This window comes from Oncorhynchus mykiss, chromosome 7 (assembly GCF_013265735.2).
Source record: "Oncorhynchus mykiss isolate Arlee chromosome 7, USDA_OmykA_1.1, whole genome shotgun sequence".
Taxonomy (NCBI): domain Eukaryota; kingdom Metazoa; phylum Chordata; class Actinopteri; order Salmoniformes; family Salmonidae; genus Oncorhynchus; species Oncorhynchus mykiss.
In genome coordinates this window covers 46,077,487-46,104,218 of record NC_048571.1, presented here as the reverse complement: position 1 = coordinate 46,104,218, position 26,732 = coordinate 46,077,487, and the positions used below count along the sequence as shown (strand labels likewise).

Below are 26,732 nucleotides of genomic sequence, written 5' to 3'. Positions count from 1 at the left end.
ATGCACATCTTATTTATGTGCCCATGTCTGGAGGCAAAAGGCAGTCTGCATGTCATATTTCTCCTGTTTGATCCAAAGATTTTATACTTTCACGTCCCCACATTATTGATTTAATTCAGAATTTATGACACACTACACGACTCGCAAAGTGAATTCCGATGCCTTAAGTTTCAAACATAAGTCAATCTCAGCTCTCTTTGCCAGTATTTCTTCCCTCTTTTGTCCCCTTTTGCCTTACTCCATCCATCCAACAAAAGAAGTAGCTGGCTACTGATGTACACTATCAGAAACTGATTCTTGAACATTTTAAGAAGTGGCATTTTTATTTTATTCATTGAGGAATCCATTAAAGGCCTTATTCCTTGAACGTATGTAAATGATGTGCCTTTCAAGGTACAGCTAGGGCAAATCCACTCCATCAGCTAATGACGCCGCTCATCACATGCAGAGAGGCTGGCTAATGAAGGCTCGGCGGCCGTGCCGGCCATTCCCTCGCCCAGCGTAAAGCCCTATGAAATGCTAATATCTCACTTCTAATTAAAGGATACTAAGTCCAAATGCACCTTCACAGTGGGTCGTCGGCAACATACATTTAATATTTCAACACTACACCCAAAGATGTGCCTGAGCAACATTCCATTAATTCATATTTAATACCCCAACTCACTCACTCTCTCTCTCTCTCTCTCTCTCTCTCTCTCTCTCTCTCTCTCTCTCTCTCTCTCTCTCTCTCTCTCTCTCTCTCTCTCTCTCTCTCTCTCTCTCTCTCTCTCTCTCTCTCTCTCTCTCTCTCTCTCTCTCTCTCTCTCTCTCTCTCTCTCTCTCTCTCTCTCTCTCTCTCTCTCTCTCTCTCTCTCTCTCTCTCTCTCTCTCTCTCTCTCTCTCTCTCTCTCTCTCTCTCTCTCTCTCTCTGAGCAGGCACATCATTACGCTTTGTGGTACATTTTTTTTTTGCTAGTGCACTCACTGTAACACAAATACAAGTTAACACAAACACACATGCTGCCTTTTAGCACACATCAGGGGGGGAAAGTCATTACGGAAGAAAAAAATCTACCAGTATTGCCTCTCCACCTGTATACAATGTTTACACATCTTTGGCTGTAAATGTGTTTACAACAAAACGTGCAGCCATTCTCAGAAACTGACCTTGAAGTCAGCAAACAACCTCCTCACAAAGTTCATTAGCATCAGATAGGGCAGGCTTTATTTCCCCCCACCAAATGTTTTTAGAAAACTAGAAACACAAATGTTTTATAAACAAACATTTTGAAAAAATATTGTTACGCAGAATACTTCAAATACCAAACTTAAAAACCAAAATGACATCAACAACAAAGTACATTTTTAACTAGGCTTGAAATAATTCATAATAAAACGACAACCTGATGGGGATTTGCCTGCTGGGGGGCAAAGGAGACACACAGCACTGCTAAAACCATTGACAACCTTTAGCCGTTTCGAAGCAATTGCTAAATAAATGTTAAATATTTGGTTGTAATATCATCCCCACTTGAAGAGCATGTCAGATTCAATGCAAAACAACTGCACACATGTATCTCTATCATCCGAGTTATACAGCAAGTAACTGCGCGCTTTTCATGATCAGAAAACATCAGTTGATCACGTCATTTCAGATACGTAGGGTAGCCTCACGATATCTCTGAATAGTGGCTACTATTAATTGGATATCTGAGTGTTATAAAATAAAAGTGAACGATACCAGACAAGTATGAGTGGTTTAGGTTCATTTCCCATCCTTTGTGGAATCTGCCATTCAAGCAGCAGAAGGACACATTTGTCGATGTAGCCAACGGTTAGCAGATAATGTATACGTTGCAAGCTACCGGGAGAGACTTTATACAGTTGGCTAAACAGTGGTAAGTAGACCTAATGTACTTTTTTCTCTCCAACCAACGTAGGCTTACCTAGCGAATTTAGCCAACGTTATCCCCATTTCAACATTATCCCCTTTTCAACACTGTTTTTAAGAGTGTTTATCACGATCACTGCTGACAGACATAATGGCTACATTGATTAATGGACCACATCAAATTGGCTAGCTACAGTAGCTAACAACAGATCATGTCAATATAGCTAGATACAAACTTTCAGGGAATATACTTGGGTGGCTATATTTGCTTGCCATCTATAGCGGTGATGACAGTTGTCACACTGACTACTTTACCAGGACCGAGGCCTTGCCGATGTCAAGCTCTTTCCAAAAGCCTAATCTCTGATGAAGCAAGCCAAATGACACATGAGCAAGCAAGCTAGCTACATGCCAAATGAATAGGCCACCTGTCCTCACATATCTGAAAATACGTGATCAATTGATGTTTACTGATCATGAAAAGCAAGCAGTTACATGCTGTATAACTGATGATAGAGCTAAATGTGGAATAATCTGAACTGTAGTAGTTCAGGAGGTAATATTGAAACCAAATAGTTGTACATTTATTTAACAATCCTTTGAAAACGGCCAATGGTTATAGCGGAGCTGGGGGTCTCCTTGGCCCCAGCAGTCAAATTGAACGCTCTGCAACGTATTGTGACGTTTTATTGATAACAGCCTATTCACTGGGTATTACACACACCAAGCCTCTCTCATACGGCTCTGATCTCCCACTGATCACCAATCCCTTGAAAACGGCCAATGGCTCTATTATTAACACTGAACATGTAACCTTTATTTAACTAGGCAAGTCAGTTAAGAACAACTTCTTATTTACAATGATGGCCTACCGGGGAACAGTGGGTTAACTGCCTTGTTCAGGGGCAGAACGACAGATTTTTCCCTCGTCAGCCCAGGGATTCGATCCAGCAACCTTTCGGTTACTGGCCCAATGCTCTAACCACTAGGCTACCTGCCGCCTCGCTCACATGCTGTGAGGTAGAAACACAGCTAGTTACCAGGACATTGATGGTAAACTCACGTTACAACCCACTACCTTAATAATTGAGACCAGGTGGTTATGGTTTACATTTTTTCATTTCATTTAGAAAACTGTGTTTAAACACATGAGCAGACATAGCAACTTTCAAACAAGTTATGTAATGATTCTGAAACCTATTACTTTGCCACTTACAAACCCCCAAAATGTAGACACATTAAAAAAATTAAAATTACTTGCCATTTGAATTACATGTATATGTATATGTATATGTAAAGGCTCACTCCACTTTGGTCTTCCTAAACATATGGAACAAGCTACTAAAAAGAGAGAAATGCATTTAAAGGTCAATGTTAAGAATATATCACATAACATCTGTTTGATCCCGGCCCAAGTATTTTCACAAGGATTCTTACGCTCTATCCCTGTGTGAATCATGGACACTGACCTTCAACATTCCACATGTCCCATCTTCCCATTCATCCATGGGCACAGATCATGCTGGGCAAATATCATAAACGTGAGGATTTTAGGATTGAGGTGAGGCTGCCAACATCTTTAACCAACAAGGGAAAAGAAAGAAATGCATCTGAAATCATAGGCTAGTTTAACCTACCACCTAATCCACCAATGGAATATGGTAATACTACCTACAGGGTACAGGTCTGGGAAGACTGAGTAGAGCGATGTTACATATAAAATGAATGAAAGGATTCTCAATGTCCTCTAGGGGAGCTGAGCGACAGGTATCAGTCAAAGCCTATTGTGACAGAACCATTGACAGTTCGATACATTCACCACAGCAGCTCACAGCCAAGACTATCTATCTTCAGTCTATAGACGAGAAAAACACTCTAAAAAAGAATAAAGATTTGTTGTTGTACCTCAGGACTCAAACCATATGTGGACTGAGGGGATCTCATCAGAGTGGAGAATAAGAAGGCCTCTGGTGTCAGTAAGATGCTGCCTCCAGCTCAAACACCCGGGCTGAGGGAGCAGATCAGATAGGGGCCGGGGCCTGGGCAGGGCATGACCTGCAGCTGAACTGGCCTCTGCTCTGCGGCAGAGACAACAGCCACTCTAAACACATCAATCTTATTCCCCCTGATAAATAACTAAACAAGGCAAACAGAGACAGATCAGTCAACAGCTAACACAGAGACAGTGACAGAGAGGGATAGAAAGATGGAGAGAGACATAAAGAGATAGACAGAGAGAGAGAGCGAGAGAGAGAGAGAGAGAGAGAGAGAGAGATAAAGAGAGAGAGAGAGAGATAAAGAGAGAGAGAGAGAGATAAAGAGAGAGAGAGAGAGATAAAGAGATAGAGAGAGTAGGGGAGGCAGGCTGGCTGGCGGGGATATAGTGAGAGGGCACAGCAACAGGTAACATGGGAGAGTGGATAAATATCACACAGCAGCCTGAGCCAAGCACCATGGAAGGTTGAGTATTGTAAGGCTGTGAAAGCTGGGCCTTTTTGCCGCGCTGTGACATTTGTTTCTTATTGTCTAAGTGGCAGTTAAAAGCGTCTCCCTGCGAGGGCCCCTCGGCTCTGCGCTGGGCTGCTTTAACAGGGAGGTAACCATATTAGGACGTGTACGGTAAAGTCAACAAAAACATAGTTGCAATGAGATGGAAATTTTTCAGCTAATGGTGTTTGTCAGTCCTGTTTTCAGGGCTCTGTACCGCCCTGTACTTTTTTCTCCTAGGCCAGGGAGACTTTGTCTATGAAAACAATATAAGAGCCAAGACTGAAACCGGTGCAAAAGCCCAGTAAATAAATATTTGTTTAAAAATTGCATTAAATAAACTCCCATTTTGAATGAAAAAGCTTTCCACTCCCTCTCAAAAAAGTGTTCCGCTTCGTGTGCGTCGTTTAACTGTCTAATTTTAATTCAACATTTTAAATATTTTAACATTCTAATTTATTTGCCAATCCAACAAGTGGAACAAGAGGAGAACTTAATTGGCAACGATGTATGACGTGAATTAGAGCAGTTTGGCAAACTTGCAGCTGAATAAACTAAAAAGGATATTATTTGATATGTTTGGGTCAGAGGGTTCCATTTCTCACTAATCTAAACAGCATGAGGAGCTATTTGAATGTAATAAACTACTTTGTTTCAGTGGTCACTTGTTCTCCTCTCCTTTCACTCCCTGTCATGGTTCTGGTTATCTTCTCAAGGTTAAACAGAAGACATGGCTACATCCTCAATCCATTAATGGTTACCCACTGCTACCTCAACAGGGGCCAAGTTACTCTAGTGTTAAACTGTACAAATCTAACTCCCCTTAATACAACTCATTGGTTGTAACCAATACCCAAACCCAGCCGACCCAAGTCTTGCGTCTCAGACTCATGGGCCTTTCTAAGACATTGCGGCTGTTGAAAGAGTCTAGACAACCTAACAGTTCACCAAGCCCTAGCAACCAAAAGGTAACATCTAACTAGAACGCCATACATTGAGTGCCCCCCCCCCCCCCAAAAAAAACGTATTCCATGTGTCAACTTTATTTGTTTAGTTATCTCTCCCTCCATACTCACGCTCTCTAGCAGCCTTCCCAGTCCTCTTAATCTCACACCGAAAATGCAAGCTGTTTATTTACATAACTCTAAAGCCATTCCATTAAGTAGCCACACCAGGTGCTTTATCCGTAAAAGGGATTTGTTTTCTCAAATAAATGGAGAGCCCGAAGGACTGCCAAAGTGATATTGACCATGAAGTGAATTCAGCAATGTCAAAAATGTCCAAATAAGAACCAAGATGATCAACTCAACATAGGCACTTTTTGAAATTTTCTTCGCTCCAGAGTTATTATTTTCTCTGCACTCCGTTCCCATAAAACTAAGCCTAACTGCAAAGCCCAGAAATAGCTCCCAAATAGCTCCCAAAATTCTCCATAGTATGCGTAGAACAAGTCAGAAAATATGAATTCGATATAACTGGGAAAAAGTAGCTGCTTTAATCAGACCTCTCAACGGCTGCATCTATATCACCATTTCCTCTCAAAAAGTTATAGGTAATAATTATTATATATTTTTTAATTTTACCCCTTTTTCGTGGTATCCAATTGTTGTAGTATCTTGTCTCATTGCTACAACTCCCGTACGGGCTCGGGAGAGACGAAGGCTGAATGTCATGCGTCCTCCGATTCACAACCCAACCAGCCGTACTGCTTCTTAACACAGCGCGCATCCAACCCGGAAGCCAGCCGCACCAATGTGTCGAAGGCTACACCGTGCCCCTGGCAACCTTGGCTAGCGCGCACTGCGCCCGGCCCGCCACAGGAGTCGCTGGTGCGCGATGAGACAAGGAGATCCCTACCGACCAATCCCTCCCTAACCCGGACGACGCTAGGCCAATTGTGCGTCGCCCCATGGACCTCCCGGTCGCGGCCGGTTACGACAGAGCCTGGGCGCGAACCCAGGGACTCTGATGGCACAGCTGGCGCTGCAGTACAGCGCCCTTAACCACTGCGCCACCCGGGAGGCCTATAGGTAATAATTTGTCTGAACATTTAAGACTTAAAATCAATCAAACTGATTCATTTCAATTTCACATTTTTCGAGGTGGTAGGAGCAGGCCAAAATATTTTGGAGATTTTACACTCACTTTTGTGATTTTCTTTTCGTTTCCCTGTAAAAAGACTCATCTGCGGGTGGAATTTGCTTACTACTGTCGCCGCAGTTAATCTCACACGGGGACTCTGACTCTGTCACGTTACACGTCTGCACCTGATAGCAGCCTGACATCATAAAAGGTCTTCAATCTCCCAGAAAGAGACGATTTTATACATCAATATGTCCCAAACCACAAAAAGAAACAAGTATGTCTGTGTGCTGCTGATAGAAAAATAGATTGAAACTAGCCAAACATTTCCCCCTAAAAAGGTATTTATTTTAAGTAGCTTCAAGATAACACATCTAAGATAACACGATCAGTACAATTCTTTCTACTTTACAAGAAGTATAAGTGCAGGAGACGCAAGAGAACATAATACGGCTCTATTCACTGTGACATGCTGTATTCTGAATACAGCATACATTTACCAGTGCAACCCGTTTAGCCGGACGAAAATGAGCTCGGATATCTCCCAGAGTCCATTCTGATAAGAGCTGCTGTGCTGTGACTGGGGATAGAGAGAAGACAGAGGGCAGGTGGGTGTTTAGTAGGCTCTGGGATATCCTGTCATCTAGATACACAGGTCAAAATAAAAACCCAGTGTTGCTTTTTTATGTTGGTCTCCATTGTAATGTTTTTTCGACCCATCAATGACAACAATTCACTTTCATACAGCTAGACAGTCGACTAGAGAAGCCTCGCAGCTATTTTGCCTGTCGGCGTTTTTAACCACCGTACTGCAGCCACGCACTGAGAGAGTAGATTACTGTAGTTAGAGAGCATGAAAAACACAGTGACAAAACTGCTTGTGGCAGAAACGTTTAACGTTCTTGTTAGCAATCTCCCCCATGTGGCACTTTAGCAACAGCAAGTTGTTTATTATGTTCGGAGCAGGGCAAAAGCGATTAAAGGAACTCTTAAGAATCAAAGTGTTATAAATGCATGGAAACACAGCCAGCTGTAAATGCCACAGAATTAGAAGCTTGCCAACCCTGTAATACATGGCCATTTTTTCAGCTTGATGCTGATATAAAGAAATTAAATGACTTTTTATGCATACAGTCAAGAGAACTACTACATGAGCTGTCTTCTTCCCAACATGCAACATTCCACGTGCGACCTTTCTTTGGTAGGACTCGTGAATTGTCTTATTTTCTCCTTATAATACTCCTATAAAAAGCAGCAGATTAGAAAAGTAACTTGATCTTCAGAAGCGTTCAGAACCACAGCAGCGTGGCGGGTAATGTAAGCAGCCAACTGTTTGTAATGACATGTTCTTCAGATGAAGCTCAAACAGAAACAAAAACATTTCAAAAAGGCAGCGAAACAGAAACATACACAGATCTTCTGAGGGAGAACTTCATCTTCTAATAGAGCATCATCGTCTGTTGACTTCAGCACCACCAACACGTGGAAATAGGCAGAGAAAATAAGACCCGCATGCTCTGAACCTGAACACCATTAGGCATAGTGATAACTGAACTATCTGGTCAAGAGTCATCCTTACTGTTATCAACGCCTTTGTCAGACTGCTTTTGATTCCTAATCCTTAAACGAATAAAGAAATGACAAGCATGTGCAGACCTACATACATGAGCACTGACAAACACACACACACACGCACACACACCGTTTCTCAATCCCAAAATAATAAGAGTATCTTTTCCGTTTACATTGCACTTAAAAATGGCTTTAAAGACTGAAGCATGTTAATCCTATAAACTGCCACAAAATCGCATTGGAAAGTTGTGTCAATAATTAGTCTGGTTTTGGCACATTAACATGAATTACTAAATCATTTGAAAGATTTCAGTCCTGATCTTACATCTGGAGAAAGCAGTTGTGCTGTGGGCCTGGAGAGGACCTGCTTCAGAACACTGAGCAGAGAATGCAGTCAAGATAAATACCCCTTTGGTCCGAGGATCTCTTTCCAAATGGAGAAGTGATTGGCTGAACTCGATCAAATAGGGGTATATGGCTGTTTAGCACACTGGGGTGATAGCAGAGGAGGCTGGTGGGAGGAGATATAGGAGGACGGGCTCATTGCAATGGCTGGAGTGGAATCAATGGAGTCAAACATGTGGTTTCCAAATGTTTGATGTGTTTGATACTGTTCCATTAATTCAATTCCAGTCTTTCAGTGAGCCTGTCTTCCTATAGCTCCTCCCACCAGTTTCCTCTGGGAGGAGGCATGGCAAACACAACACTCACTTCCTCCTCTGACCGTGAGAAACGCACAACCTTATTTAAATATTACAATTAAAGAGTTATGTCATGTGTATGGGGTCAATTTCATGCCTTTAGAATTGAATTCAAAGTCAAATAAATCGTAAATATGAAAAATGTAAAAATGATATTTTCGTGGAAACGTGAAATAATAGATGTTGAGATCAAACAAAATAATTGAAAGCCTACATTTTTGAATTGTAAATATAAAGAATGATATCAAAAGCAAAAAAAAAATTTAAAAGTGTGAGCAAAACTTTTCCAACAACCAACCCTATCGAATCCATTTAGCCTACGCTCTTGCCTGCAGTTACTACATTTTGGTTAGGTTACTCTGATCTTTGCTTTCGTCTTCTGTTTCTTTGCTTACGCTTTTGGCACCCAAAAAATTGTGAAGGTGGGGTTTAGAGGGAGGTGTAGATAATGCGTCTCCATTGGTCCACCAGTTTTGGAGTGACGGTTCATCTTAACCCAATCACTGAGCAGGATAGACAGGGGAGGGTAGCTTTTTTTCTATTCTATTTCTACCCATTTAACTAATATGTTTACCTATCTAGTTACATGGTTTGTCATGAAATGTATTAGATAGATACGCTTCCAATATCTGTTCATTATTGACCCGTGACAATTCTGAGGTACGTTAGCTTAGTTGGCTGGCTGAATAGCTAGCCAAAAAGAATGAAATGCAAGACTGCATGCCTGTAGCTAGTCACTGCCAGCCGTAGTGAAAGGTTTTATCATATGTTTTATTATTAATTCAATAGTTAAGGCGTGAAATTGACTCTATACATGTGGAGTCCATCTGAACTTACCACAAGAACATATTCGATTGTTGGTGAACCTATTTCCCTTCCAAATAATTAAGTTGTCTCTCAATTTCCACAAATATAATAAGACTTCAAGCTGATTGTAACAACTTTACACACTGTGGGACTTACAGTTAAGACCACTGAATTCTATGTAGTGTTGGCCTATGGCCGTTAGCCACAACATAATATTATGGAAGTAGGCTGACATCTCCCTGTTAACAGTCTATAGGACTAAACCTGGGTTTGTGCCCCTCCCTTTTAGCTGTGAGCTGAAGGGCTGGGATGGTAAAACCCATCGCTGTCTGTTGGGCGGTGAGAGACAGAACACAGACACGCTGCTCCTCTGAAGCCCAGAGCTCCTGATGTGTTAACACCCCCATCCTCGCCCCACTGGATCACTCCAGCCTCCCTGCTCACATCCTGGGGCCACAACGCGTTGAGATATGGACAGGGTTGTGAGGAGCACACACATCACACTGATCCACCAAGAGATCCATGAAAGGGAAGCTTTCAAAAGGTACACAAGGTCACCTGGCTAAATAATCAGTAGATATGTAACCATGTATTAATCTACTCTTTCTCACAAGGAACTGTGATATACTATATCATGACTGAGAGACAGTACTGAGGGGAAACATAGAAATTCCATGCCAATAACTGCTTTTCAGTCAAATGCCCTTTGGTGAGTCCATAAACATGAACGACTCAGATATGTACCTACCTGTATTTGCACTCTAAGATATACCGTATATCTGATCTCTCTACAAGTCTACTACACACTACAGACCTCATCTTCTGCTTACATAACAAACTGTACAACATCAACTAAAATAAGTCATGCATAGATACATCGTAGCATGATCGTGATGACAGATGTCAACACTTAGTCACCGTGTAGATTTTCAAATGTTTGACAGTGAACCTTCAGAGCAAGGTTTTTGTTTCACCAAATGTACAAACAAGGCAACCAGACTGCAGCAGGTTATTTATTAAGCCAATCTGATACAACATTCACCCTCAACATTGAGTTTGTAATCTAATGAATAATTGTGTGTTTACCTTCTAGAAGGACTTGCTTGTTTAAAGCAATCTTCAGTTCCAGCGTAGTGACTTCAGCCTCCTTGCCCTGAAGAAAGAGGACATGGGAATTAGAGGTTGTTATTGAATAATCACTGCCACTAACTACTGCATTTGTCATCAGCAATCCCCACAAATAAAATGGCTGAAAGATAAACAGACAAAATCAATGTTTATTAGTACAGTTTGCTGTATGAGGCCACTCAACTGTTTCTATTGCTAATGATCAGGATTCATCACAATTACACAATAAACAGGTATAACACTTTTCCTGGGTAATTATAAAGAAGTCGAATGTTTTGTCTTTCCATCCAGCTGTTTTTGTTTGTCTTTCCTTTTAATGGTGTCACAAATCTTCAGACTCTTCTCAGAGTGGTTGTAAATGTATAGAGTCTACCTTATGTGTAACCATCAGCATCAAACAGAAGGCTACAAGTCACACGTAGCTATCCTAGGCTCATCGTCTACCGCATCTGTACATTTCCATCTGGTGGATACCGTAAGTACAGTCGTTCACTATTCTGTAGCTGTGGAGGACAATAAAGCGAATAATGAGGCTGTTAAATGAAAATGAACCATTTATTTGCAAGACCATTTTTTGTTAAATATTCCTTGCAGTTGTCAAAGATGACTCCACCTGGTGGAAGAGCACAACCTGTCATATGCTTACTGGAATAATAGAACATTCTGGAGCGCACTAGCTGTTCAGCATGCACTGTGCACTCTATACTGAGCACTCAACCCCCCCCAAAAAGAAATACAATCGTATTTTTATGGTAAACTGAAAAGTGACTATGGGCAATATCTCAGAAGCATTTGAATAAAAGCATTAAAGCATATCCAAATATGAAAAAAAGTCCAACTCTCTGACACTGTTCTTTTGTGAAGTTCACATTTGGCAGTCAAAGCTGTGGCCAGGCGTTTGTGCAGGTCTAACGTGTTTATCTAAAAATGAACTATTCTTATACAACTCTCTTACTATTCTGATTCGTTACACTCCAATTAACATATCATCAATGACATCGTAAATCAATGGCAAGTGGTGACAAATGACAGATATTTTCAGTTTCAAACTACTAAACATCATTAATCCCTATCACCTGAAAAGGCCCAGGGAACTAAATGAGTTTACCCAATGCATAACATCCATTTAGATAAATGTGCCATCACTTTAATGATAGAAAATGTGTATTGGAGAGAAAAAAGGAAACATAACTCCGATAGCAACTGTGTCAGTGCTTTTTTCCCCCCCTCCTTCTCCGCAATATAATGCACATCTTGTAACACTTAAATAGATAATTGTGTCAATTTAAAACTGCACGCGGCTGTAATAGTAGCGTTTAGAGCGGTGGGGGTGCCGAGAGCTGAGGGTGTGGATAAACAAGCGCATGCTGCTCTGCCCAGTTGGGTTTGTGGAGCCCATCACACACTCCACCATTGAGATTTGAGGGAACAGAATAACTCCTGGTTGAGATGATTACCCACCCAGGTGGGTTATGTTACCGCTCAGCGAGAGGGCTCGGCTAAGAACATGAATCAAAACGCAACAACTTCCTGAGACAAAAGAAAGTGGAGGAGCATCTTAAAATGCTTGCTGCCAAAGTGTTGAACGGACAGCTCGGTACATGTATGTTGTGTGGGGAGGAGAAACAGAAGGACAACAAAAGGGTTCATCGTGGGAGTTCTAAGACTTATCATATCTGTTGGAAAGACATAGAGATACAGACACAGAAAGACTGCTATGATTTAAAAGCATGTGCCAATTCTGTTCCTACAGCATATGTTGTGTTAAATGGAGTTTGCTGTAGCAACAAATAAGCATCATCTTTATGTTCAACTACATGGACATTCTTGTACTTGATTGTGATGTATGCATACATACACAGTATTTCATCTCATTGGAATGTTTTTTTTTTGTCTTGGTTCAGACTATTTGAGTGGTGTGACTATGTTTTTGAATGTGAACAAAGACAGAACTGTGAAGTGGAACCCCTTAGCGAGAGGTCACTGCTTCAAAATATGCTCTATAATATGCTCTCATGTTCTAGGTATGTTATCAATGCTGCCTCTGGCTTTGTTGCAGGATCGCATGTTCAAAATATGAATTAATACCCCTCCACTGAAACGCACCCAATCCGAACAAAAGGCCCCATATCCACTCTGGACAGCTCTTCAGCCCTTCTAATGGACAAGCTCTCTACTCTCTTCACACCATTCTGACAGAAAAGAAGAGGCCATGAATATTTACCACAAAGTAAAGTTATTCCATTAATTACTCTGAGCATGCTTAATACGATATTTGTGGCTACTTTTGTGGCTACTTCCGTGGCGGGTCGTTAATGAACTTTCACACGTCATTACCATATTAATGGATGCCCAACTCGATGGCTGTCTGTCAATAGGACATGCCAGAGTTTCCTCACTCGCTGTCCTTTCAGCCTAGCCAGCATGTTTCGATCACTTAGTGACGCTAGCTGCATCATTCTACACAGATTGGTCTATTTATCATACCATGAACTAAACACCATTATGTGAAAACAAAACGTAGCATTGGATTGGTTTAACATTGGTCTCTGTAAATGGGTGGTGGATGTATATAAAGAGCTTAGGAAGGATAGTAAGAGGGTGTCCAACAGGATAGGCAGTGCAGAGTCAGTGATATCTATATTCAGGACATTAGTGTTTGTTTTTAGGGTGTGTGTACCGAAGATTTTGCTAGTCACTAGCTGTGTCCAAATACCCATACTAGCGTACTACATACTTACTCATCGTCGCATACTATTTAGCACATACCGTTTAGTAAAAAGTATGCAGTATGCCACGGCCGCAACGCAGTAGCGGCTCCTGACTGGCCGAGTGCGGGTGGATCTTTCCAAATTCAACAGACATGCATCGCATTAATTAACCAGCCTGATAACAGCTTATTTCCAATTCGATTACCTTCTCTAAACTCTGATAAAGTAGGTCTACTCAGGCTGGTTACAGGTAGACTACCACATTCAACCTAATGGAGTTATATGCCTACTCAGGCTGGTTATAGGCAGACTATCACATTCGACCTATACCCTAGCCCATATAGCCCATCTACCCTAATTAAAAAGGACTGAAGACAGAAACAGGTCCTTTGGATCCATTTCAACATATTTTGTTAGTGAAGCCAAAGTACTGTGACATATATATAAATTAAATGACATAGCCTTTAGATTTGTACTAGGCTATTGCACAAAAAAACCATGGACAGACAGACGGGTGCATCGTAAATTCAGAACCACAACATAATAAAGTAAAGCATTGATCATTGGGAACGAGATCAGAATGACTGCTAAGGCTTGATCCATAAATTAAATAGTTAGTCTAGCTTTCAAAACTAAAACAATCCATGTGTTCAAATCAAAAGGCCTGATTAACATGACATCAATAACGCAGCCACATCCCAAGTCCCCGTTGCAGACACATTCAGAAATCAACTATTTAGTTTAAAAGCTCTGACAAAAGGCCAAGAAACACTTTTCAATTAAAAAACAGAAATTCACTTAAACGAATCATAATAGACTTCTGTTTTCAAAGATGTAGCCTACGATGCAATATTCGTGATCATTTTAAGGGGAACAAAAACTACAGTGCCTTGCGAAAGTATTCGGCCCCCTTGAACTTTGCAACCTTTTGCCACATTTCAGGCTTCAAACATAAAGATATAAAACTGTATTTTTTTTTGTGAAGAATCAACAACAAGTGGGACACAATCATGAAGTGGAACGACATTTATTGGATATTTCAAACTTTTTTAACAAATCAAAAACTGAAAAATTGGGCGTGCAAAATTATTCAGCCCCCTTAAGTTAATACTTTGTAAAGTTAATACTTTGATTCTTCACAAAAAAATACAGTTTTATATCTTTATGTTTGAAGCCTGAAATGTGGCAAAAGGTCGCAAAGTTCAAGGGGGCCGAATACTTTCGCAAGGCACTGTACATTTTAACACCACCGCAGAAGCTTCGCTATTCGGAATCTTCCCAATCAAGTAGCCTAGTTTTGTTGTTTGGCTACTTGAAGAGAACTAGGGCCTGTCACTTGTAGCCATCCCACCTTTTCCAACACATTGTGGAAAACTGAGCATCAAATTCTAATAGATGAAAAGCTCAAATGAGTATAACATCCTGGCATTTAAACCAAACTCGATTTTTGAAAATTCACATACTATAACTTATTCTATTTTCACACACTGAGAATGCGTCATGTGCGATTGCATTCTTTATCGCTATTCATTGATTTCGGTAGCGCATCCCCATGTGTAACTGATCAGCTGTTGTCAAAGCCAAAATGAATATGACATCAGGGCATTTAAAGTATACTCGGTTGTCGCATACTACAATTTTTTCATTTTTTTGGCATACTCAAAGAGCCACTGTATGTGCTCTGAATAGTAAAATGCACAAGGTGTCATTTCGAAATTGGGTAGTGCATCATCAGTTTTCCTCTCGTCATGTCAGTCATTGCAGACCTTCGAAAGCTACAGTGCATTCTGAAACTATTCAGACCCCTTGACTTTTTCCACATTCTAAAATGGATTAATTCGTTTTTCCCCCCAATCAATCTACACACAATGCCCCATAATGACAAAACAAAACTGTTTTTTTGAAATGCTTGCAAATTTATTACAAATAAAAAACTGAAAAATAACATTCAGTATTCAGACCCTTTACTCAGTACTTTGTTGAAGAACCTTTGTCGGTGATTACAGCCTCAAGTCTTCTTGGGATTGACGTTACAAGCTTGGTACCTGTATTTGGAGAGTTTCTCACATTTGTATGAACCGACGCTGGAGATGAGAAGCAGGTACAGAGAGTGAACATTTAATACAGCACAGACATGGAACAGGACAGGAACAGCGTCAGAACTGGGTAACAAAATGACAAATTAATGCTGAAGCGGTGAACAGACAGCTACAGGGGAGGAAATAACACATGTGATTGAGTCCAGGTGAGTGCAATGAATCGCTGATGCGTGTGACGAGGGGAGCAGGTGTGTGTAATGATGGTGGCAGGAGTGCGTAGTCCTAGGCAGCCTGGCGCCCTCGAGCGCCAGGGAGGGAAAGCGGGAGAAGGCGTGACAGAAGCCCCCCTCCTGGGCGAGCCTGACGGGCCGGCCGAGGCATGGGCGCTGGACAAGCCGGCTGGGGTGTAGAAGCCTGGCGAAGCGGCTGAGGCGTAGGAGCCTGACGATCCGGTTGAGACGTGGAGCTTGATGATCCCGCTGGGACGAGGGAGCCTGGCGAGCTGGCTGAGATGTGGGAGCCTGATGATCCGTCTGGGGTGTAAAACCCTGACGATCCGTCTGAGGCATGACGTGGGATGAGAGCCTGCCGAGACAAACGGGGCAAGGAAACCTCTCGAGCCAGCTGGGGTGTGGAAGCCTGATGAACCAGCTGAGGCACCACCCTGGTTCCATCGGTGTCACCACCAAGACCAAAAAGCCAGCACTCCCCAATGCTTCATTTGATGGCTTCAGCATTCTGTAAGAACCGACGCTGGAGATGAGAAGCAGGTACAGAGAGTGAACATTTAATACAGCACAGACATGGAACAGGACAGGAACAGCATCAGAACTGGGTAACAAAATGACAAATTAATGCTGAAGCGGGGAACAGAGCTGGGGAACAGACAGATATAAGGGAGGAAATAACACAGGTGATTGAGTCCAGGTGAGTGCAATGAATCGCTGATGCTCGTGACGAGGGGAGCAGGTGTGCATAATGATGGTGGCAGGAGTGCGTAGTCCTGGGCAGCCTGGCACCCTCAAGCGCCAGGGAGGGAAAGCGGGAGCAGGCATGACACCATTCTCCTCTGCTTATCCTCCAAAGCGCTGTCAGGTTGGATGGGGAGCGTCGCTGAACAGCTATTTTCAGTTCTCTCCAGAGATGTTTGATCGGGTTCAAGTCGGGCTCTGGCTGGGCCACAAAGACATTCAGAGACTTGTCCCGAAGCCACTCCTGTGTTGTCTTGTCTGTGTGCTTAGGGTTGTTGTCCTGTTGGAAGGTGAACCTTGGTCCCCAGTCTGAGGTACTAAGCGCTCTGGAGCAAGTTATCATCAAGGCTCTCTGTACTTTGCTCCATCATCTTTCCCCCAATTCCGACTAGACTCCCAGTCCCTGCCGCTGAAAAACAATCCCACAGCATGATGTTGCCACCACCATGCTTCACCCTAGGGATGGTGCCAGGTTTCCTCCAGAAGTGATGCTTGGCATTCAGGCCAAAGAGTTCCATCTTACAAGCGTGCTGTCTTGTGCCTTTTACTGAAGAGGGGCCTCCGTCTGGCCACTCAACCATAAAGGCCTGATTGGTGGAGTGCTGCAGAGATGGTTGTCCTTCTGGAAGGTTCTCCCATCACCACAGAGGAATTCTGCAGCTCTGTCAGAGTGACCGCCGTGTTATGGGTCACCTCCCTGACCAAGGCTCTTTTCCACCGATTGCTCAGTTTGGCCCCGCGGCCAGCTTTAGGAAGAGTCTTGGTGGTTCCAAACTTCTTCCATTTAAGAATGATGGAGGCCCCTGTGTTTTTGGGGAACTTCAATGCTGCAGAAATGTTTTGGTACCCTTCCCCAGACATGTGCCTTGACAAAACCCTGACTCTGAGCTCTACGGACAATTCCTTCGACCTCATGGCTTGGTTTTTGCTGCACAGTCAACTGTGGAACCTTACATAGACAGGCATGTGTCTTTCCAAATCTCAAATCTCAAGAATGGTCAATGGAAACAGGAAGCACCTGAGTTCAATTTCGAGTATCATAGCAAAGGGTCTGAATACTTATGTAAATAAGGTATTTAAAAAAAATGTTTAATACATTTGAAAAAAAATCTAAAAACCTGTTTTTGCTTTGTTATTATGGGGTATTGTGTAGATTGATGAGGATTTTTATTTCTGTCATCCATTTTAGAATAAGGCTGTAACATAACAAAATGTGGAAAAAGTCAAGTGGTCTGAATACCTTCCGAATGCACTGTATTGTCAGCTAACGTTTATTAGCTACGTTATTTTGTCCATAGATTTTGTAGTAATGTTTGAGTCACTCAAATATCACATGAATACACATTAGACATGGCAAAATATTCTCTGCACTCCATGACAAAATGTGTAGAATTGCATGAAATGAGCTTAAACATTTAAAATGTTCTCTCAGCCAACAAGAGGGATGTGGACAGTTTGTGTCATGAACAGTGCTTGAACCCATGTGTTCCCCAATGCTGAAAAAGGGGGGGCTGAGTGAAAAAGTTTGGGAACCCCTGATATAAGGCATGACTCATTCTGAAACAAATGCAGCTATTTACAGCTGTGATTCACTAAAGGGCTGACTGAATAGTATTTTTGTCTTCATTTCTTTCATGCTTTATTAAGACAGACTGATTCAATGAAAACGTAACTACGTCTCATAAAACAGCTTCAAAATATCAAGCATATTTTCTCTCTCAATGCGATTGGCAAGGATTGTGGCATTATATTGCACACTCACATAGACTGTAAACAACAGCACTTTCTGACATGCAAACAAGCTCAAAACCCACCAATTAAACCCAACTTCCCTCAAGCCCTTTTAGAGGTTTTTTTTTTCTTCCTGTAAGCTGAAAAGGCAACAGTGCAGCCTGCTGAATGTCAGCCTGTCTGATCCCAGAGATTCTTTGGACCTGCCCTCACGTTTTGCTGAGCTAAGAACAAAACACAGAGTACACAGAAAGAGCTTTGCCGCTTTAATACCAAGGAAGTGGAATTTCACTCCTAACCCAGAACAAACAAGGCAGCGCATTTCTTTACACTATTTAAATGTTAACAGAGCTCTTTGAATAGAGCATTCCCTTCCTCTGGATACCCAAATTACTTCACTCTGGCTCTACACAAATTCTAATCTACTGATCCAGGAAGCAAACAGAAAAAAAATCACTTTTTCATATGGTTTCTCCTACAATTGAGAAGTTGTAGCTGGGACAGTGAGAGGCAGACAGGGAGAAAGAGAGAGTTGGAATCATGAAGTTGCTCAGTCTCACTCCGAGCACACAAAAATGCAACGGTGTAGACGGATATATGTACCCTACTCACATTGACAGCACAAAGGGGCTAACCTACAGCCAGATTATGCAATGCTATTTCTACGGCCAATTCCTTTCCACCCTTTCAAACAGAAGGACTGTCAATTCTCTCCTGCGATATCACGTTTCCACTCCCAAGTCTCGGTGCCCTGCTCCTCCATTCACCCGCCACAGATCCTGTGTGCTATTAATATCAATAACCGCAGATTCCATTTCCCCGGACCAAAGACGGACGGAGGAAGAGAAGGTGAGAGGAACCCGTCAGAGCAGCACATTCACTACTTTACTAATCACACAGCTCGACCCTACTGAACTAAAGAACAGGAGTGAAGATCACACAATGCAAGCCTCTTCTATGCAAGCACTAGTGGACCAGCGGCCAGGCAGCCCTGAAGTCTGTCTGAAGGTCGCCTTCATTCTAAAACCCTGGACCTCCAAAATAACTTCAGCTCTTCAGGGGAACGCATCGCTCTACCTACGGCACAGTTCTGTACAACACTTACAGAACACACTTACCGCATACACACACCCAACATGAACCCATACAAGATGAGAGAAGATGAGAAAATGCTAAATGAAAATCTTTACTGACTTACCCATGAACCGTGAGCCTGAGTTTCATTACATTAATGAAACATTAATGTAGGTTCCCCCAGGTTTAACAAGACGTCTACAATCCACTTCTCAAACAGAAGAAAAGCCTGTCAGTGTTACTAGTAGCTAGTAGCAGTAGAAGTAGTTGTAGTGTGAGAGAGCTGAAGGGAGTCCTGACTGCAGTGCTCAGAGGGACTGGAGGTATGTGATCTAAACACAACAAAAGCCAGTGCCTTGCTCTAGATTAAATATGCAGGAAGAGGCCCTTTTGCATAAACACAAACACTCAGCAAATGAAGGACTGGCATTGACCAGGCAGAGAGGAGCAGGAGCCTGCTGAGAACCCTACCTGTCCTCCGCAAGCCGAACAAATTAACAAACTCCAGGACGGCCACACTACCAGTCCAGAAACAAAAATGACTGAGTTTGTCCTTAATGCTGAGGGCTCAAAGTTTATTGTAAAGACAAAGGCACATGCAAATACATGACTATAGTATAATGCTGTAGGATTCTTTCCCAATACAATTTGTTTCTATCAGTCTGTTTTTAATACATCAATAACAAATGCCTAATCTTAAACGTTTAAAATATACATTTCAGCTACCCACTTAACTTGTGTAAGCAAGCGTTACATAGTGTATAATCTATAGAAAATTCAAAAGGATATATCCACTAACTAAAACCATATAGTGTAGTTAAGGTAGGTCACTTTGGGGCTTGAATATTCCTTTCAATTATGTCCAGTAAAAGTATCATACTGTTACTGCTTTTATTCATCCTCCTCTTTTCTCCCTGCTGCACCCCTACGGACACATCCTAGTGGATGTATAGGAAATACAGGCTAGGTCTTCAGAGCCAGGGGGGAAAAAAACAAAGTGATTTAGAATAGCCGCAAATGTCCAGCTCCTACAGTCTACAGACCTGCTCTTTCTTGCCCTCCCTCTCTCTCTTCCTCCCTCTTACTCTCGGTCTCTCTATCCCCCTCTCTCGGGATATAAATGCAGAAACTCACAACGGAGCGAGACTCCTGGAGTGTCTGCCTGAATCTGCCAGGCTTCATGACTAAAACTTCAAGTGAACCAAAGAGAATGGGAGCCGAGCCCCGAAGAAAATCTGGAGCCCAGCTTTAGATGCTGAGTGACACATACTGATGCGCCCAGTCAAAGATGTCATTTTCATGCAAGCCCCTCTCAAATGTAGAAGGGGAAGAAGCAGAAATGAAGGAAGAGGGGGTGCAGACACCGGGCTAGGGAGGGAGTAAGCGGGAGGGAGGGAGAGAGAGAGAGAGAGAGAGAGAGAGAGAGAGAGAGAGAGAGAGAGAGAGAGGGGGGGGGGGGGGAGAGGGGGAGATAGAGGGAAAGAAAGAGAAGGAGAGAGCAGAAATGAGACGTCTGGAAAATAAACAGGGTATAGAGTTTCAAAGGCAGGGAGACACAGGCATTCCATTGTTCAAGCCAATTATCAGTGGAAAATAATAACAACAGATGGATCCAGAGCAGCCAACTTATGCCGGAGCTCCCCGGTGCTGGAGAACAGATGATGAAATGTGAGAGTGGCGTCGGGGGAGGGACTGCCCTGCCGTCGAGTCGCCCAGCTCCACACACCAGATGTGAACTTCCACAAGGACAGTTAAATATGTGCTCTCTGGCCACCACTTGTTCTACACAGCACCAAATGGTGGTTGGTCCACACTTCACTTCCATTCATTTCAATAGAGATGTCTCTCTGGGCTGTTAAATGTCAAATGATACATGTGGCCCCTGTGTTTTCCATAGTAAATTAAAACCTGTGCGTTTCATTTAAGCAATAAGGCCCGAGGGGATGAGGTATATGGCCAATATACCACGACTAAGGGCTGTTCTTAGGCACAACGCAACGCGGAGTGCCTGGACACAGCCCTTAGCCATGGTATATTGGCCATATACCACAAACTCCAGAAGTGCTTTATTATAAACTGGTTACCAACGTAATTAGAGAAGTAAAACTAAACATTTTGTCCTACCCGTGGTATACAGTCTGATATACCACGGCTGTCAGTCAATCAGCATTCAGGGCTCGAACCACCCAGTTTATAATTATATACTGAACAAAAATATAAACGCAACATGCAACAATTTCAAAGATTTTACTGAGTTAGAAGGAAATTGTCAATTGAAATAAATTAATTAGGCCCTAATCTATGGATTTCACATGACTGAGCAGGGGTGCAGCCATGGGTGGGCCTGGGAGTGCATAGACCCACCCACTGGGGAGCCAGACCCAGCCAATCAGAATTTGTTTTTCCCCACAAAAAGGGGTTTATTACAGAAATAAATACTCATAGATTTCATCAGCTGTCCAGGTGGCTGGTCTCAGACGATCCCGCAGGTAAAGCAGCGAGGTGTGGAGGTCCTGGGCTGGCATGGTTACATGTGGTCTGCGATTGTGAGGCTGGTTGGACGTACTGCCAAATTCTCTAAAGCAACGTTGGAAGCGGCTTATGGTAGAGAAATTAACATAAAATGATATGGCAACAGCTCTGGTGGACATTCCTGCAGTCAGCATGCCAATTGCATGCTCCCTCAAAGCTTAAGACATCTGTGGTATTCTATTGTGACAAAACTGCACATTTTAGATGGGACCAATACTTTACATGTTGCGATTACATTTCTGTTCAGTATATTTAAAAAGTAGTTTCTGGTAGTCCTTGTTAGATGGACATTCAGGACCAGTGGGTGAGGTATTTACCTTTGTATATTTTTCCCTTTATGTGCTGTAGTTATTGGAAGGGTGTGTTATTACGTGTCCATTCAGCACACATCCCAGAACACATGTTGTGATGCTTTCCCCTGTACCTGCATGCACACATAGTGTTCAGATTCCACCAGACACCAGCACTGAGAGAGTGAGAGAGAGAGAGAGAGAGAGAGAGATCCCTCATATCAGCCCTAGACTGACAAGCGACGGGAGGGGGAGGCGGGGGGGGGGGGGGGGCTCCAACCTTAAAACAAAAAAAAATTCTCAGTGTGCATTGTCAAGGGTGGAAGATGTCTTCAGATAGTGGCACAAAAGATCTGCCCTTCCTTTCAGAAGAAGAGAGAAGTTTTCGATTCATTAATTCAAAACTAAATTATCTCCCTATAGACCCTAATCACCAGCAGAAGGATAATAGAAGAGAAAGACGTTTCCAGTTCGGTCATTAAAGTTTTTTGTTGTGTTTTTTTCTTCTTTCTATTCCCGCTTCCTTTAGATGAGAGTATCAAATAATGGCAACAGATTGTAGGGCAAGAGCGAAATCCCTCTCTCAAATATCTCTGTTGTGGAGCATGAAATATGAAATTGTTATCTGGTTAAAATGTTAAACTTGTCTATAAAATGGGTTCATTTGCTTCAATCCTCCATCTCTGGCCTGTCTTTCTCTGGTCTGTCTGTCTGTTCACAAAGCTAGCAGTTAGGGGGCAGAAGATGAGGGGACCAGAGGGATAAGCCCACTGTCTTCTGTTTCTTCAGAGAGTGAGATCACTGGAGAGTGAGTGTAATTAACCGTGTTTGAAATAAAATCAGGTTGAGCACAAACAGACCGTTTTATAATTGTATATAATATTTTAAAACGACTAACAGTGCTTGAAGGTGCTTGTAATACTATCCCCCAAATGACAAATCCCTCCGGGATTCCACAGAAGAAAAAAATTGAAACTGCATAGATTTAATTAGCTTATAAAAAATAATTGCCATTAGTAAATCTCATCGAAGGGGGTTGAGGCATTTGCCTGAAAAACTTCTTATTTTTGGATGGCGTGAAGACAAAGGCTTTTCAGACAGAAAGTGGCGGGCCAGCAGCCGTTTTGTGCACTGACACCGAGGTCGAGTTAATTAGACTATTGTCATTTTAATCAGGACAGCTCGGCGGCCATCCCTTCCTGAATGAACCAGTGGACTGTAAATGGCTGGGGGATTTCTCTGTGTGCTGCATGTATGCATGGGGCCCGGGGTCTCACACAACATAGCACACAGCACAGCACCATGGGTTATGGAGTACAGTGCTGCTGGTTCTCTCACATGCTCTGAACATTAATGAGCCGGAGACACACCAAGGAAACAAAGGCGCCCCAAGTATCACCAGGGGAAACTACTCGCCTTTCATTCTGCTCATGTCTCTGTTCATTTGAAAATAATTTAAATATCAAATATTTGAAATAATTTGCTTCTCCCTGGCTATCAGATTTTGAATAGTGAGTCTATCATGTCGTCTTTATTATGCTCTCAACTGACATTAACATTTAAAACATAATTATTGTAACCATATTTTAAGGTGCTTTTCATTAGTGTTACAGTAATGGTTTATTTTTTTCAGATTTCCATATTGTATTTATACAATGGGACAATTTTAAGAACAAAGTAAAGAACTTTATGAATATATCATATATTTGCTGAATAAGTTATAAAAATAACTACAGATGAATGAATCAAAACAGACAAAAGAGTAGATTAAACTCTCCTTAAGGCATTGGTTCAAAAATATTTCACTGCTAATACTTGGAAAAATTCTAAAATTAAATTACGTTTTCAACAACAACACTGTTCCACCAAATATACTCTAACTTTAGCTTGTTGGATTCTCAGACAACCTGTGGTTGGGAATGATTAAAAGAACAGTGAATAATGGATCTCATTGGGCCTCTGCCTGCCAATCAGAGAGTTGAAAGGGGCTCAAAGTACTGTATCGCTGTAACTTTCCTCTCCTACCCTGTGACTGATCTGGAGTCAGCTGCAGACAGGTGAGATGTGACAGATCACATGCAGACGAAGGGTCATCAAGTCCCCCCCACCTGTCATCACCTGATGCCCTGAGCTGCACCCACCCATGACACTGGTCAGACAGGAAGCACACAGACAGCCAACTAAACATAGCTATCCTATATGAACTGACCCTAGAGGAAGATCTAGGGAAACGTATGCACAAATCACCATGAGGTCAGTCAGTGCCTGCACACTTGACTTGTGACTTTCCTTTCCAGTGTCCGTTTATGATTATATTAATAGGTCTGCAAGTTCATCGTTTTCAACATCGATCATGAATATTTCAGAGTGTTAATATTAATTTAATCAGAAATTTACTTCAGTCAATAATTCAAAACATACAATTAATAATTCAATAAAAAGAATGAACAGCAATTTTGAAGAGGAAACTGAAGACACCCCCCCGCTCCCCAATAGCTTAATATGGGGATATTAAACTTCAAAACCTTTAGGAAGGCAAAGTATAAATGGCTATCAAAACCCAGTCTAACTTGCTTTTCTTAATGACTATGTGGTGTTGCTATGGCAGAAGTTTACCCTGACAATGCTCCACCATCCAGAAAATAAAGAATCAATCACCTAATTACCATGGAAACCTTGGAGAAAATGTCCCAATTTAAACTGCTCTTTGAAAGCTGTAATCCAAACATGTCTGTCGGAGGAATTGACCACAGCAATTGAAAACAACAGGTTGTTTTGTTCACTGAGGTGTACATGTAGAGATAAAGGAAGAGACACGAGCTGTAAAGCCGCGCTCCAGTAACAGCCCTCCGTTCACAAAGTTCTTCCGTGAGAGATTTACAGGGATTAGATGAAGAAATGAAGGCCTAATCTTTATTTGACAGGCTAGCCAATCTCTGGCTGACTGGTCACTATTCACTGTGTAGGCCAGGACTAGCACCAGCAACACACAGCTCCTTCAGTCTGATCATACAAATGTATGAGCTCTCTATCCTATTATCATGCAGAATAATTCAATGTCATTTGCAACAGATAAAAGAAGAGCAACTTTCCCAATAATTCCCCATATTGGGTCACAGTCATAACGGTATACTACGGTCATCAGTATATCCTGGTGGCAATTTTTTTTCTGATCTGGTGTTTCCCCCCTGCAGTAAATGACTACATATATAGAACCAATTTCCATGTGCAGTTTAATGACAGATGGAAAGAGATATTTCATGGAGATGTATAGTCAAGAGAGATAACCAATTAATCAAAGTGCCGGACAATGACACTGGCTAAATTTAAACACAGGAGAAACAGGGTCCGGCTGCAGCCCCTTCCCTTAAATTATTAATTACTGCCCTGTTATTACGTAGAATATAGAATTAAAAATCACTGATTCTACTTAATTACAGTTCACGTTGATACTTGCTACAGATGTCACGGCTTGCACTGGCAATCTTTCACAATGCTTAACCCTGTCAAATAGTGGAGGGGTCCTACTCTCCCTCCCCCTCCCTTCCTGTCTGTCTGTCTGTCCTCCCAGTGCCTGACCTACAGACTAATTCCCACGCTAACTGAGGAGAGGAGGAGAGAAGGAGAAAAGGGCAGCTTGTTGGGTGTAACATGTATTTCTAAGAGAGCGGGAGAGTGAGTGGAGTATTCAAACAAACATCTACAGTGGGGACACAATAGCATCTATTATGTTGGAACCATAAGAGGAATGATGATGCTCTGTCCAAAATATGTATTTCACAGTGGAATTGAGTTGACTCTTCATACTAGCCAGGCATTCAAGTGTATTGGATCCTTCCAGGCACTGCAGTATATCACGACAGAATACTGAATTACATAGTTATGCTATTTAAAACAAGTATAAAGTGTATTGTATTTGAGTACATGCACCTAAACACTGTAGTTTAATTTGCCTACAATAGGAAGACAAATGGTTTGTTTGCGTGCCACTCACTGAATTCCCCCTTTCTCTTTACCAAGTCATCTTTGTTCCAATAACAAACAGAACTGAATGCAAATAGTTAGGGCCATGCAGCATTCAATTGTTTTGTATTAATATTTGAATATTGAAATAGCACAATTCAGATCTAGATATTCCATTTAAATTTCCATGTGTGAACTGGAGTTGCACATCTACAGATTGTGGGTTCCATTAACATCAGCTCCGTTTTTGAATGTTGAAAACAGCGGTTGTTGTTCTTTTTTTCCTCTTTACATGAGTATACTCCGGTAACATACCTCTATTACCTAAAAGCAAGTTACCCTTGATTCCTAACTGTCGCCTATTTCGCCCGTGTCACAGACAGAACAGAGAGATGTCTGTATCACCCACATTCATGCCACTTTAACCAAATTGGAATCGCCGATAATACTATATTTACATAGCAGTGTTGGCTAGGTGTGATTATGATCATAAAAACGTTCCCCCTACGCTATGATGGAAAGTTGAGCAGCAGTGAGTGAGTGAGGCTGAAGAACATAAGTTAGCACAAGTTACAGAGGAGCCAAGGGAAATAGCTCAATTACACACATGGAGCTCCAGCATCATGTGGCTGTGCTGTGGTAAACAGATGCAGGGTGACCGTCTCTAGTAAGTGATCAGTCAAGTAGCTGTCAGCGGGACTTCATCCATTCACTTGTTGAGATGATATATTCCTGTTGCTCCCCCTCACTTACACAAGCCCACACAATTTG

At 42.1% G+C, this 26,732-nt stretch overlaps 1 protein-coding gene across 12 annotated transcripts in view; it reads right to left on the bottom strand.

The window, feature by feature from the left end:
- foxp1b (forkhead box P1b) overlaps window positions 1-26,732 on the bottom strand; it is a 211,767-nt gene that overhangs the window by 105,335 nt on the left and 79,700 nt on the right. For 11 of the 12 annotated variants that reach the window (XM_036983352.1, XM_036983347.1, XM_036983348.1 and 8 more), the window contains one exon: window positions 10,609-10,675. The gene's annotated coding sequence lies outside the window, so the exon portion shown is untranslated. Of the gene's footprint in view, window positions 1-10,608; window positions 10,676-19,300; window positions 19,451-26,732 lie in introns of those variants that run through there. The other variant, XM_036983349.1, reaches the window with a different exon arrangement.